Genomic DNA, 15,610 nt, shown 5'->3' on the forward strand with positions numbered 1-15,610 from the left:
TGAAAACAAAAAACACAAAAAGATGCTGCGAGTACTCGACCAATCAGAAATGTTCAGCGCTGCAAGCTCCACCCAAAAGGTTCCTGTACTTTCGGAAAGTACTACCCCCCGAGCAGGAACCTTTTGGGGGGTAAAATAAAGCCCCAGGAACTAAATTTAGACCCTAGTTCCTGCAGGTGGAAACGCACTGAGTTCCTCAAAAGGTTCCTAGTTCCGGGGTATAGTTCCTGCGGTGGAAACGCGGCTTATGATGGTGTCATATCCAGAAGCACATGGTATGGTGGTGCAGTAGTCACCTCTCAGCTAGTGAGGGTGGCTGTGTTCATGGTGAAGCGGCAGGAACCCTATTGCTTTTGTTTGTTTTATTATTATTATTATTATTATTATTATTATTTTGCAAATTGGTGGCGCAATAAGACAACAATTAATTTAAATGCCTGTAACTCTTCAACTGTGTGACCAATCAGGCTGATATTTTGCATGCTGCATTTCTGTAAAGGCCATTCCAGCAGCCATTCCAATGACCCAAAGATAACTTAAAAATCATGGCCATCATCAGCCATTCAGCTGTCAGCAGCTATTTGACAGGCTTAGCAATGGCCACTCATCATAAAACTTGGTGAGTATTTTGACCTCTAATTCTTCAATTGATTGACCACTCAAGTTTAAACTTTACGGGCTATGCCTTTGCATCAGTCTCCCATTGGATGTTCAAGTCATATCTGAAAAAAATATGGCCAACATCAGCCGATCAATTTTCAATGGGTATGTGAGCGATGTTAGCAATGGCTGATCCACCTAACACCTGTATGTTTGTTAAACTCTAAGCTAAATTCAACCATGGTCAAATTTGGACACAGACTGAAAATGTTTGTATCATTCATCTGAAGTGTGCCCTTACAGCTAAAAAATGTATAACTGATGAATTCATAATTCCTATAGCCTATTTTTATTCGTACTATTATTATTTGATCATTTTTACAGTGGTTTTGTTTTAAGTGTATCAAAGCACCTTTTGTGAGTAGTTGTCTATTTAGCCTATAAAAGGGTTTTTAACTGCTTAATACATGCTGAAGCAAAGATAGTGTAGTCTTGCTGTGGAACAGTACACCATTGTTTCAGGCTTTCACCTGAACGCCTATCGTTTGACCGTCTTTTCACCAGAAAGATTTTCACTGGGTTAAGCTCAGAACAGTCCGTCTAAACTATTGTGTTTGGGCAACCCACAGAGAACGTTCTATGCTTAATAGCCTCATAAACACACTCGTTAATACTAAAAACATTTTTTTTAATAAATAAAAACCCATGCTTCATAATCTGAGGATGTAGCTGGTCTCACGTTACCACTTGATTAAAGTAATAATCTTGAAGATTTTCATTAAAATAAATGTCTATTAAGTCACTGTCTATCGCTGAATTACGTAACACGGTGGTGATTGAGCCTATTATAATATTAATTTATATTATTATTATTATTATTTATGATTAAAGAACTGGGGCTGCGTCTGAATAGTCAAAAAAAAAAATACGTCCTATGTCTTTTCCTGACCACTTTTCCTTGACCTTGATGGAAAGCGTCATGAGGTTAAGGAAAGATGTGAAGGAGAATTCAAAAGGATTTAGGAAAAGACAACCGCGGTGCTAAGAGAATCCGACTGCACTTACACTAGGCTACGTAATTATGCGACGGCGGATGTTATTGACGTGGGTCTGCCGTGGTAAAACTACAATGTTCCGAAGATGGGCTACTAAAAGCGCATCTTTAGATACTTCGCCCCGTGCGTTCTTACCGTGTTGTTTCATGCAGGCTATTTAAACGTGGACAACCCGGTGAAAAATATTGCTTCATTACCATGGTTGGAATGGAAATAAAAAAATGAATATACGCTACCAGTCACAAAAGTGAAACAAAATGGTTGTCACATTGAGAATGGTTGCTCACGCTCACGCTCATCCTCCTGTCCACTCATATTAATCGACATGAATCCCAATCAGTATGATTGTGTGAAAATAATTCATTAAATTTAATGCCAGATAGGCATAACATGTTAGGCCTACAAATTTACTAGGCTACGGTACATATCATCATTCATACATTTCAAACATGTGGGATTGAAAACATAATCTGGCTAAAAACATCTCATATCACTTGTTCTTGAAAGACAGACTTCTGTGTTATGGTTAATATGCTTATTTTTTTACAGTCCTTGGTCTATATGTATATATGTCTAGGGTTTCGGCCCCTTGCTGCGATACGTCAACGTGGCCGCCGTATTGATCCAGGCAAGACTGGCTGAAAACAAATAGAAGTAAACAGGGCTGCGGTGTTTCTGGATAAAATGCACTATAGCGTTTACATTTCTCAACCGATTTCAATTAGTCGTTTTTATATTCAAGGGTTTATGATCTACGTAGAGTACAAAAAAGTTTTATCTCAAGTTACTTAGAATCTCGATAGTTAGGCTATAGTCGCTGCTGCTAGACGCTCAAGAGAGGAGTGTGTATCAACATTAGGTTTACATGAACTGAATTACTTACGTGGTGGAAAATAATTCATAAGGAATTGCCACTGTTAATTTTAACCTGGCAAGCTGGCTAGAAAGTAATACATGTATTGCTAGCTAACTTGAGTAGGATTGTAAGTATCAAGTAACCCTGATTGTAAGGCTAGCTTTGCTTGTTAGCTACCTACCAATGTTTTCTTGCAAGTTGTGTTTTAATTTGGACGAATTCAACTGAACATAACCATAATAATTTTTCAATTTAACATAGCTGGAAAGCAAATGGTTAGCCTGAAACTATTTGGGGCAAATTGGAAATGTAATATTGTGGCGATCTTGCCTGTGTATAATGTAAATAATCGTGTTAACTTGTTAGCGGTTAACTTGTCCCTCTCCGCGATCGTGTAAATCAGAGACTGTAAAAAAATATGGACAAAGCTACTGTGACGTCACCCATTGACTCTCCATGGGTCTCTAAAACACGTTTTGAAGTTCAATGGCGGGCGCGGCCATGTTGTCGATTTGGAGCCAAAACCATAGAGTTAAGCGGTCTTGTGATTTTTACAATGTGATTGACAGTCTGGTGCGGAAAAGCCCATCAACCTGAACGAACAATTGCAGAACGAACTTGAGGCTAGCTGACTGTCTGCCGTTATGTTTTAAAATATCAAATGTTTACAGAGTTTAATTTCCGTCCGTGACTGTACTGTGTCATGTAATCACGTTATATGTATATGACATTAATAATACAATTGTGTTCTGTTATCTTCAATTTATGTTTCTCAGCAAAACGAATATGCTTAGCTAGCAGCTTGCCAGTGAGCTAGGTAGGCTATCCGTGGTTAGCTCACGCATTAGCAATATGAACCACAGGGGAAGAACATCGACTACACTGATGGTCATTCAATCAGAGATGTGTAGGCTACTGGTGATTTGACTAGGCTAATTTTCATATAACTGTCTGATAGACCTGCTGTTAACCGAGCAAGTTATCGTCGTAGGTTTTCGCCACAGTCAGTTAATGAGCCAGTAACTGCTACTAGCTACTCCATCGCCGTTTGTGGTGTTCACTTGCTGGGTGACGCTATAGCTGACCGATCGTTCGCAAGTCACTTTCTACCGAATAAAAATTAACACTGTCAGCGGTGATTAACAAATCTACCAAGTATTTTAATAACTGATCTGCAGGCGTGTAAATATGACAACGCACTTTGTACAGCAAGTTTTCCACCTGGTGCATGAAGACAAAAATGATGTACATTGAGTTTCTAATTATTATTAGGCTATTATTATTTTTTTCTTCTAAATCATCAAAACCAATGAAGAAAAGCCAATATACGCAAGGAGCCCCCAGGACCGATTCTGAGAACCACTGTCTTAAATGCTCTTGTCGGTTTCTTAAATGTTAAAAAAACATGTTCCTTTCTAAATGCCAGTCTTACAAAGATGGTTAATTTCATTAAACGTTGTGTGTGTGATTTCATCGTGTGTTGTATGTTATTCAGCAAATAAACCTTGACTCTTAATTCGCTTCGTGAAACTGAAAATTTTGCAGTGTTTATCCCAAACTCGGGATTATAGTAGCTTTGTCGCATGCGTGAAGCATGGCCCAGGTAGACATTTACGGAATGTACACGACTGACAAGCCGTCTCAAACACGTTTGACAGAATATTTGCCGGTTAGGGTTAGCTAGCTAGTCAAATAGCTTGGTAGCCGAAGTTTTAGCATAGGCTACTGGACTACCAAATATAGCAAGCTGATTACGCTTTCTGTCAACTAATTATTTGGTTAAGTAGGCTAAAGGAAATAGTAGAAATGACTTGCCTACCGAAAAACTTCAGAGGATGATTATTTTATGGTCGTCTACTGCAGCTGTAAATAGCACACGCCATAATGAAATCACTACGAAATGGGATGCCTACATTTTCTGACTTCGCACAGGTGGACCGTGGTCAGAGCCGCAATGTCAAGGCCAAGAGGCGCCACCTCCCACCCAGAGACTGTAAAAAATATAGACAAAGCTACTGTGACGTCACCCATTGACTCTCCGTGGGTCTCGAAAACACGTTTTGAAGCTCAATGGCGGGCGCGGCCATGTTCTCGATTTGGAGCCAAAACCATAGAGTTAAGCGGTCTTGTGATTTTTACAATGTGATTGACAGCCCGGTGCGGAAAAGCCCATCAACCTGAACGAACGATTTCAGAACGAACCTGAGGCTAGCTGACTGTCTGCCGTTATGTTTTAAAATATATGATCAAATATTTACGGAGTTTAATTTCCATCCGTGACTGTACTGTGTCATGTAATCACGTTATATGTATGACATTAATAATACAATTATGTTCAGTTATCTTCAATTTATGTTTCTCGGCAAAACGAATATGCTTAGTTAGCATATCAGCTTGCCAGTGAGCTAGGTAAGCTATCCGTGGTTAGCTCACGCATTAGCAATATGAACTACAGGGGAAGAACATCGACTGCACTGATGGTCAATCAATCAGAGATGTGTAGACTACTGGTGATTTGACTAGGCTAATTTTCATATAACTGTCTGGTAGACCTGCTGTTAACCAAGCAAGTTATCGTCGTATGTTTTCGCCACAGTCAGTTAATGAGCCATTAACTCCTACTACTCCATCGCCGTTTGTGGTGTTCACTTGCTGGGTGACGCTATCTGACCGATCGTTCGCAAGTCACTTTTTACCGAATAAAAATTAACACGGTGATTAACAAATCTACCAAGTATTTTAATAAGTGATCTACAGGCGTGTCAATATGACAACGCACTTTGAAGAGCAAGTTTCCCACCTGTTGCATAAAGACTAAAATAATGTACATTGAATTTCTAATTATTATTATTTTCTTGCTAGCTTCTAGCTTTGTCACATTCGTGCAGCCTAGCCCAGGTAGACATTTACGGAATGTACACGACTGACAAGCCGTCAAACACGTTTGACAGATGGAATATTTGCCGGTTAGGGTTAGCTAGCTAATCAAATGGCTTGGTAGCCGAAGTTGCAAACTGTTTTAGCATAGGCTACTGGACTACCACATATAGCAAATAAGCGTTAGCTGATTACGCTTTCTGCCAACGAATTATTTGGTTAAGTGGGCTAAAGGAAATAGTAAAAATGACTCGGCTACCGCAAAACTTCAGAGGAGGATTATTTTATGGTCGTCTAGTGCAGCTGTAAATAGCACACGCTATAATGAAACCACTACAAAATGGGATGCCTGCATTTTCTGACTTCGCACAAGTGGAGCCGCAATGTCAAGGCCAAGAGACGCCACCTCCCACCCCAGTGACCACAGATTGTAGCCCCTACTGTAGCTCAGTCCTCTGCAGTAATCCGGAAGTGACGCAAGCAGTACCTCATTGGTCCAGAACAAATATTGGCACTGTGCCCAAATGACGCAATAAATCATGAAATCGAGCCATGGACAGTCATAAGACGAATAAAATACACCTATTATGACTATTTGTTCTTGTGAGAAAAAATTATTGACTTTGTATTTTGATCGCATTTGTACCGTAGACTTACATGGAAACCGGATATGAAAACACCTATACTGGAGCCATCCGTAGTGGCGCTAGTGAGCAACCAGGAACTACAACACCAGGAAATGAGCTTCAAAAACGAAGTCTGGTTTTGGCCGCTTGCTCCCACCCCAGTGACCATAGACTGTACACCCACTGTACCTTAGCCCCTTGAGGTAATCAGGAAGTGACGCAAACTGTACCTCATTGGTCCACAACAAATATTATAACAGTGCCCAAATGACACAATAAATCATGAAATCGACCCATGGACAGTCATAAGACGAATAAAATACACATATTGTGACTATTTGTACTCATGAGAAAAAATTATTGACTTTGTATTTTGACCGCATTTATACAGTAGACTTACATGGAAACCGGATATGAAAAACCTATACTGGAGCCAACCGCAGTGGCGCTAGTGAGCAACCAGGAACAACAAGACCAGGAAATTAGCTTCAAAAACGAAGCCTGGTTTTGGCCGCTTGGTCGAAACCAAACGGCCAAAACCAGACTTCGTTTTTGAAGCTCATTTGATATCAATGTTAATGAGATATCAAAATGAGTTAAGTTACAAATTACAGTTATTCAAGTTACAAAAAACAATATTGGCTACCTTATTTCATACAAATTAAACAAACTCTATACCAAAGCAAAGCTACCCAATGCTTCCTAAATTATTTCAAGTAACCTGGCCCTGCATCTTACCATCTGAAGACAATGTGGTTATTCACACTTTGTATGTCACATGAAAGTGCCAAATAATTTATGTTGAAAATAATCTGCAATTATGTAGGCTTCTTAAGTATAAAAAAATTTCGCTTTGGACCTTTACCCAAATGCATTTAATTCTGCATAATTGCTATTTTGATGATTTTACCTTCCATCCGTTTTATGAATGACTTGTCCTTCCATCACTGTTTCGCCTTCCCTTAATTATCTTCTTTGACAGCCCTCGCTCGACGCGCACCTATTTATGAAGGCTTTCAATATCGACCACGCACCAATCAGAAACGAGTACTTACTGTTGCCAGGCAGCATTTCGAGTTATTGGTTGAGAAGCTACTTCTAGCACTGCAGAAACATATTAAACATATAACATAATTTGTTGATCTATTTCGAACATAATTACTACATTGAATATTCACCGGAATATTGCAGACCACTAAATGTGATAAAGTAATGCGACTTAATTTTTCAATAATTACCTTAAAAAAAAAAAAAAAATACAAAACGAATGTTGGCAACGCCTAATCTTATAAACCCGCGTGTCGTGGATTTTACCTTCAACGGAGGCAAATCATTTAGTCAGGTCACAGAGCAATTCAGCAATACAACTTTTATTTGGCCAGATAGGAGAAACTGTTCAAGCACTCATCACAGAGTTCGAGAAGAAAGTCTCCAACTTCTGTTTACAAGTTCTGTTTCTTAAATCTTTCTGTAAGATATCTTTCTTGAGGTAATTCGCATGGCAAAACACTTTTGTTTTGTGAAATGTCGTGTTTTGTGAAATGTCGTTGTGTTTTCTGAAATGTCGCTGTGTTTTCTAAAATGTTGTTGTGTTTTCTGAAATGTTGTTGTGTTTTGACCCTCAGGACCACCGTAGAATGGGGAAGAACGGTGATTTAAGTGACTTTGAATGTGGCATGGTTGTTGGTGCCAGACGGGCTGGTTTGAGTATTTCAGAAACTGCTGATCTACTGTGATTTTCATGCACAACCATCTCTAGGGCTTACAGAGAATGGTCAGAAAAAGAGAAAATATCCAGTGAGCGGCAGTTCTCTGGGCGAAAATGCCTTGCTGACGGCAGAGGTCAGAGGAGAATGGCCAGACTGGTTCGAGCTGATAGAAAGGCAACAATAACTCAAATAACCACTTGTTACAACCGAGGTGTGCAGAAGAGCATCTCTGAACGCACAACACGTCGAACCTTGAAGCAGAAGGGCTACAGCAGCAGAAGACCACACCCGGTACTAGCATGCATATCTCTGTCTGTTCAGTTAGTGGTAAATCCTCATTCACCAATCATAAGCCAGTACCCGTGTTGTTAGGCAGAATTTCTAAATGTAGGTTTCTAGCCCTGCTGAAATGTATTATATCAAGTAATCTTTGTCTAACATAATTACTACACCGAGTAGGCTATTTCACCTGAATATTTGCAAACCACTTAATTTGATTTAGTGATGGGGATGAGTTTTGCTAAAACAAAGTATGAGTAACGACCACTTAATTGTTTAATTAAAGACAAAATCTGGGCTTACAGTCATGACCATGTGTGATCAAGAAGATTCAAATACATTTTTACTGACGAAAATGGCTCCGTGAAACAACAACAGAAGAAAGGGTACAGATAAAAAGTTTAAAGAGACATAAACTTCTTTAAGTACAGTGTTTGTGCCAGTACCGTTGGTACAAAGCTCACTGTGTGTCCAGCTGCACAACAGAGTAATCTTATCAATCATTATAAACGATTTCCCAATCGTTTAAACACGTTCCCTGAAACTATAGCTCAACTTCTCAAAACTCTAAACACAAAACTGAAGAGTTAACCATTTTGGAAAAACTCAGATCTCACAAATCTCTTGCAAAATGAAACACTGCACTCAAAACCATGTTCTCTCTTCTCAAAACTGATTCTTTCCACCAAAACGATACACACAGCTTTCATATGAATATCTCTTGCAGAGCATCAATTACACACTGGTGTGATAAATGATAGTATCTTTTATGATTAAATGCCTCCGCGGTTTTAAAACTGACCTGGTTGAATCATATATCGTTAAAAAGCTTGTTTCCTGGAGCGTATAGCCAGTATGACCATATGTGGCTATTTCCTTTGCTGTCACTGTGAGGATGGACGAAATACAAGCAAACTCCTCGATTTCATTTACGTTAGCGAATCTTTAACAGCCATTTCCTCAAAACTGTATATTGCCCCTAGGTTATTCAATTTGTCTCAACTTTAACAGTAGATACAGCTACTTTTACATACTGCTTCTTAAATGTTATAGCTAGGGCGTGTCAGAGGCTTTTATTGATATGTTTTGTCGTCTTCATTTTAAGTGGCATTTTATCAGTAAAAATAGGTTTCAAAAAACACGTTTTTTCAGCATGTACATATTGTTTTTGGAATAATTAATTTAAAAAAACAGTATTTTGACAAAAGCCTCTGACAAGCCCTAACTATTGAGTTATTGATCACATTTTTAAAAAAAAGTTCAGATTGTATCTGTTGAGCTTAAATATTGAATACCTTATATGCTAATTAGCGCATATTTAATGAGCAAATAGCTCATTTGCATGTTTAAAAAAAAAAATGAAAAGTCATAATACAAAAAACCTTTTATTTGTGTGTTTATTTAATTAGTAATATTTCATTTTGATATGAGTAAAGGTCATTTAGTTTTTTCTTCCTTTTTTCCCCCCGCGCTCCGTGCTTGCTCCTTTCTGAGGTGGTCGGAAGACTTGCAGCGCGCGAAGGTCGCACTGTCTGTCAAAGCGTCACTTTTGTTTCTTCAGCGACCGAAAGACAACGAAAAGGAAGGTAGCGACGCTTCAAATATTTCAAAAATACCATAGTGTTAACCAGTGTTTGAATTGGACCAAAATAAGTGCCGGTACCTACTCCGCAAAATACATACTGTTTAAAATAAATTAATGCTGGTAATCAAAGGAAGAGTCGGTACTCGTAAGTCCTGACAGCTCCTGCCCATCTCAAGCACTGGCGTGAACTGTCATTCGGTGATGACAACTGGCGGATCCTAACTCTGTTCGGGCAAGTGGAATGCCTCATGCAGTTGAGGCATTCCATGTGATAAATATGTAACGTTGTCTGAAAATAAACAGTGTTTGTTTGAGCCGAAGCGAAACCTGTTCCAGTTGAGCTACGTAGCCTACGTGTCTACCCCTTTTTTTTTTTATCTAGAGCTGCTGTTATAATGGTACAATACATCTGAGTAAAATGGTGACCTGGAGAAACCCGTCGGATGTCGCGGCCGAAAATTGCTGGCAAATCGCCAAAACAGCGCAAATTAAACACAACATGGTGATTTTTTTCCATGAAAACGAAAGGGAAAGGGTTTATTTTTAAGGTTTTGTGAATGTAGTGAGCTAGCAAAACTGAGAGTTAGGCTACAGTTGCTACAGCTAACAAAGAGGGCTGCATTCTAATGACGATTATGATTATAACGAGAGGAGCAGTCTCACAAGCTGCTGCAGTGTCCAGAAATGAAAACAGATAACACTAGCTAATAAAAATTACATTAATCAAGAATCTATGTTAGTTAGGAAATTTTTGTATCATGCTCCTCAGTAGAATTAGAATGTAACAGAACAGAATCTTTAAAGCCATTTTTCTCACTTTTTCCTTTTTTTGCATGGACAATGCATGTAAACTCTGTCATTGAGTGTGAGAAAGACAGAGAGAGAGGGCTTTGAATGTGGACCCAGCTCAAATTGTACTGTTAAATAAAAAGATAAAACATTCTAAGTACTGTTTTGTCATGGTAATTGAGTTAATTTAGCAGAAGAATGTCCTTTTTAAAGTGCAATATGTAACTTTTCTTGAGTATCAGTTTTGGTTATATAGTCCTCTATTCTTGAAGATAAAACTTCTAGATGGACAATGTGCTCTTTTAATTGTTCTCACCCCACCATAACTCAAAATACAGGCCTATTTTGCTTCAATATTTACAAACAATGCAAGGGTTAACAAACCTTTTATGGTTTTAATGTACAAAAATCTAAAACTACTTTACTACTTTTTATCTCTTGAAAACTGCTATTCCTTGTATCAAGAGCTTGTCAGAGCTATATATATAATTTTTTTTTTTTTTTTTAAGTGTGACTGGTTTTTGATTTGGTGTTTTTTTTTTGTGTGTCTGCTAAATGCCGGAAACTACTGGATAATTCTGCAGTATTTACGCAGGCAACAGTGTAATACTATGCTTTATTAATATATAGCCGCTTTTCCACCCAAAGTACCCGGAACTTTTAGTCCCAGGACCTACTAAAGATCCGCGAAGATTAGGCAAATTAAGCCGCGTTTCCACCGCAGGAACTTTACCCCGGAACTAGGAACCTTTTGAGGAACTCAGTGCGTTTCCACCGCAGGAACTAGTCTAAATTTAGTTCCGGGGGCTTTGTTTTACCCCCCAAAAGGTTCCTGCTCAGGGGGTAGTACTTTCCGAAAGTACAGGAACCTTTTGGGTGGAGCTTGCAGCGCTGAACATTTCTGATTGGTCGAGTACTCGCAGCATTTTTTTGTGTCTATTTTCAGGCGCCATGTTTGAAAATATGCAGGCGCAAACCAATTTATTTTCATAATAACTTCAAATCAAACTTGTATGTTATGCGGCGCAGTAGCCTACTTTTGGTTATAGCCTGCCAACGTCTTGGAATTATAACGTGTGCTCTTCTGTTCTTTTCTTGCTTTAGTATTCGTTTTATAAAATGCTAAGCATTCGTGCTGGGACAGCATATTACCTAGGCTACCGAAACATTCAAACGGATTAATTCGGTTGCTGAATATTTTCTTCCAGATTTTCTTTGTTAGCCCGTTTTAATTGACTCAAAACGTTTGATACAGTTATGTGAGGTATGCGGTAGTTCTGCGTAATTAACATTGGTGATACAGTACAAGCAAACTGGAAATCACCTTCCGCACTTTTTGTCAGGGTAAAATAACAGGTTAGTTCTAGTAATCGTCCCTTTAGCTTTTTCAGACTGCCGTAATTTTTCTCAATTTTACTGCCATTTTTCAATTCCACGAAAAGACCAGGAAGACTATGGACTAATTTATGGTGCATGGTTCGCATCTGGAGGGCACACTTCGCTGCTCGGCTATCATTAACTTCTAAGGAAAGCAAACGGTGGCTGTACCACTACTAATTTAAATTTTCGCGCAAGTCCGAGTTTTCGTTCTATTCTTGTCATTTTGCGATTAGCCTATATGGAATTGACGACGAGAAAGTAATCAAACAGCAAATTGTTTACAACGTGTGCATGTTTTCTGCTGTTGTTGCCAGTTATACATATAAATGTGAATGCATTCTGTCGCTTTGGATGTCAAGACATGAAAGCGAATGTTCGCATAAAAAATAATGAATGTGTTTGAGAGGATATATGAAAATCAATAAATACAAAAGTAACCATATATAGTCATTGTTGGTAACCCGTTGAATATAAGTGGAATAAACCCCTCCGGGCTGTCCCGGTTATTAGAAAATAATGTAGGCTACTTCGGTGGTAGTATGGGGTTACAGAAGAAATCATATAACAGATGGACCGACGACAACGTCGCTTTTTCATACGTCAGTGGGCTAATTTGCCTAATCTTCGCGGCACTTTAGACCGCGGTGGAAACGCAGACAACCATGGGCTGAAGGAACCTTTTAGTTCCTGGTAAAGTAGTTCCTGGGACTAAAGGTTCCGGGTAATTTTGGTGGAAACGCGGCTTTAGTCCGCTGATGTATGAAAAAGTGACTTCGTCGTCAGTCCATCTGTCGTATGATTTGTTCTGTAACTCCATACTATCACCGAAGTACATTATTTTCCAATAACGGGACAGGCCAGAGGAGTTTATTCCACTTATACAACGGGTTACCAACAATGACTATATATAGTTACTTTAGTATTTATTGATTTTTATCGACTTACAGTTTTTCCCAATCGTTTAAACACGTTTCCTGAAACTATAGCTCAACTTCTCAAAACTCTAAACACAAAACTGAAAAGAGTTAACAATTTTGGCAAAACTCAGATCTCACAAATCTCTTGCAAAATGAAACACTGCACTCAAAACTATGTTCTCTCTTCTCAAAACTGATTCTTTCCACCAAAACGATACACACAGCTTTCATATGAATATCTCTTACAGAACATCAATTACACACTGGTGTGATAAATTTAAAACACTACCACCAAAATACTGTTTATATATGTTTTGGCTTTATGAGGCCATGTTACATATTCAAATGTATAAAATTGTGTATAAATTGTTTCCTTTTTCTCCTTTTTTAAGGTTTAGGGTTTTTTTTGTCCCAAAATAGGTTGCAATTTTATTGTACATACATATAAAGACTGCTGCCATATTGTAATACAATACTGTGAATATATCATGAATATTGCATTACTGTTTTTCTCAAATGTTTACACACTAAAACTGGAACTATGCACACGATGGTGAAAACTTGAAGCTCATGTGTCAACAACAAAGACTATTTCTGCAAAACTCTAAAAACAATTCCTTTGTTTTCACTCAAATAGCAATTATTAATTACATTTTTGCACAACTCTACACACAAAATCTCCCCATTTAGCACAATTTTCATAATCAAGCCTTGTTCGTTCACGTGGAAAACACTGGCCTTCAAATGCCAAACTCTAAGTACCAATTGGTCTCACTCACACCACACCTGCTCAAACTCAATTGGCTAAACTTTTCAATTATCTGCCAGACCATAAGAGAGACCTCCAGTGACCTCTATTGTGTTGGAAAACAATGGAGCAACACACAGCACAGAGAGATAGAAGTTGAGGAAGAGGTGTATGTGTACGAGGTGGACGAAGAAGCGGGAGACAAGCTAATATTTCAAATGAAATGAAAAAAACAACACTCAAAGTGATAACAGTTCACACAATTTGCTGTACTGTACTGAATTAGAATTAGGTTTACCTAGCAAATGCACTATTTATATGATGATATATTCACTGTATTGTATCATGGCAACAGTCTTTATATTGACCGTAAAATTGCAGCCTATTTTGGGACCCCTCGAAAAGAAAACTAAAACTTCAAAAAAGGAGAAAAAATAAGCAATTTTTACACAATTTTATACATTCGAATATGTAACATGACCTCATGAGGCCAGAACATATATACAGTATTTTGATGGTTGTGTTTTTAAATTTATTGCACCAGTGTGAAATCAATGCTCAATAAGACCTATTCATATGAGGCCTGTGTGAATCATTTTGATGGAAAAAGTCAGTTTTGAGAAGAGAGAACATGGTTTTGAATGCATGAATGCATTTTGCAAGAGATTTGTGTAGTTTTGGCAAAAGGTTAACTGTTGCTGTGCTTTGTGTGTAGAGTTTTGAGAAATTGAGCTATAGTTTCAGGAAACGTGTTTAAACAATTGAGAAAAACTAAACGCGTTTCCTGAAACTATAGCTCAATTTCTCAAAACTCTACACACAAAGCACAGCAACAGTTAACCTTTTTCCACCATTGTGTGCATAGTTCCAGTTTTAGTGTGTAAACATTTGAGAAAAACTGTAACACAATCATTGTATCAGAATAGGATACAATACACATTTGCCTATCCAATGAGCTCCAGTCGGGCTAAACCTACAGTCTCTGGGCTAAACTCACAACCCAGCTCCCCAGAGTCATACTGAAAACTTATAGTTGATACTGCAACATTGTTCTGAGAATACACAAATGTTACCTATTTTGTCAAAACTCATACAGTAATTGCACTGATGAGTAAAATGAAAAACACTATGGTAAGAAAATGTTTAGACTGTCTTGCTGAGAATGTAATGATGAAAACAGTGCACAAATACAAAAAGGTAACAAAGCAAATATTTACAGTACTAGCCAACACCATGTTGATTATGGTGGTCTCTCGCTCATCTGTAAATTTTCGGCCTCTGCCACCTCTTGCTGGTCGTCTTTCTATGCTGTGAAAAGTATACACAGTATAGGCTAGACATATTTCATACATGTAAGACAAAACAACATTACACTATACTTTTCTCTAAACACTGTAGATATCCATAGAAACCATAAAGTTACATTACTGTAATTACTGTAGAGAGTATAGAAGACTACTGAAGTGGTTACTTACCTATTCTTATCTCTAAATGCCCAGATAACTGAGGCTACTGTGAAGCGGCTCAAATTCAGCTGGTCTCGCTGCCCAGCTTCGGTCATTGTTAGGCCATGCTTGAGTACATGGTTGTGGCAAACACGCCTGCCACACCACAATGGTCAACCAAAGTTGCACGGATTTCATTAGAAATATTGGCTCGCCTTCCCTTTCCCCTTCCTCTTCCTCCTCCTCCTCCTCCACTTGATGTCACTCTTCCTCTTCCTCTCTGTTCTCCATGTTGCTCCATTTTTCCCCAACACAGTAGAGGTCACCTGAGACCTCTTTTATGCTCTGACACATGATTGAAGTGTTTTGCCAATTGAGTTTGAACCGGTGAGAAGTGAGTGAGAACAATTGGTAATTAGGGTGTGGCATTTTGAAGGCCAGTGTTTTCCAGGTGAACAAAGTGTGCTAAATGATGATATTTGTGCTTACAGTTGTGACATGTGAGTTAGAATTGCTATTTGAGTGAAAACAATGGAACTGTGCTTAGAGTTTAGAAGTCTGGAATCTTGTTGATACATGAGCTTCAAGTTTTCAGAATTGTGTGCATAGGTCCATTTTTTGTGTGTATACAATGGAGAAAAACTGTAATTTAGACCCTGGTCCTCAAAAGGTCCCTAGTTCCTGGGGAAAGTTCCTGCGGTGGAAACGCAGCTTATGATAGTAATATAAGCCGCGTTTCCACCC

This window comes from Anguilla rostrata, unplaced genomic scaffold, assembly GCF_018555375.3.
Source record: "Anguilla rostrata isolate EN2019 unplaced genomic scaffold, ASM1855537v3 scaf0971, whole genome shotgun sequence".
Lineage (NCBI taxonomy): Eukaryota > Metazoa > Chordata > Actinopteri > Anguilliformes > Anguillidae > Anguilla > Anguilla rostrata.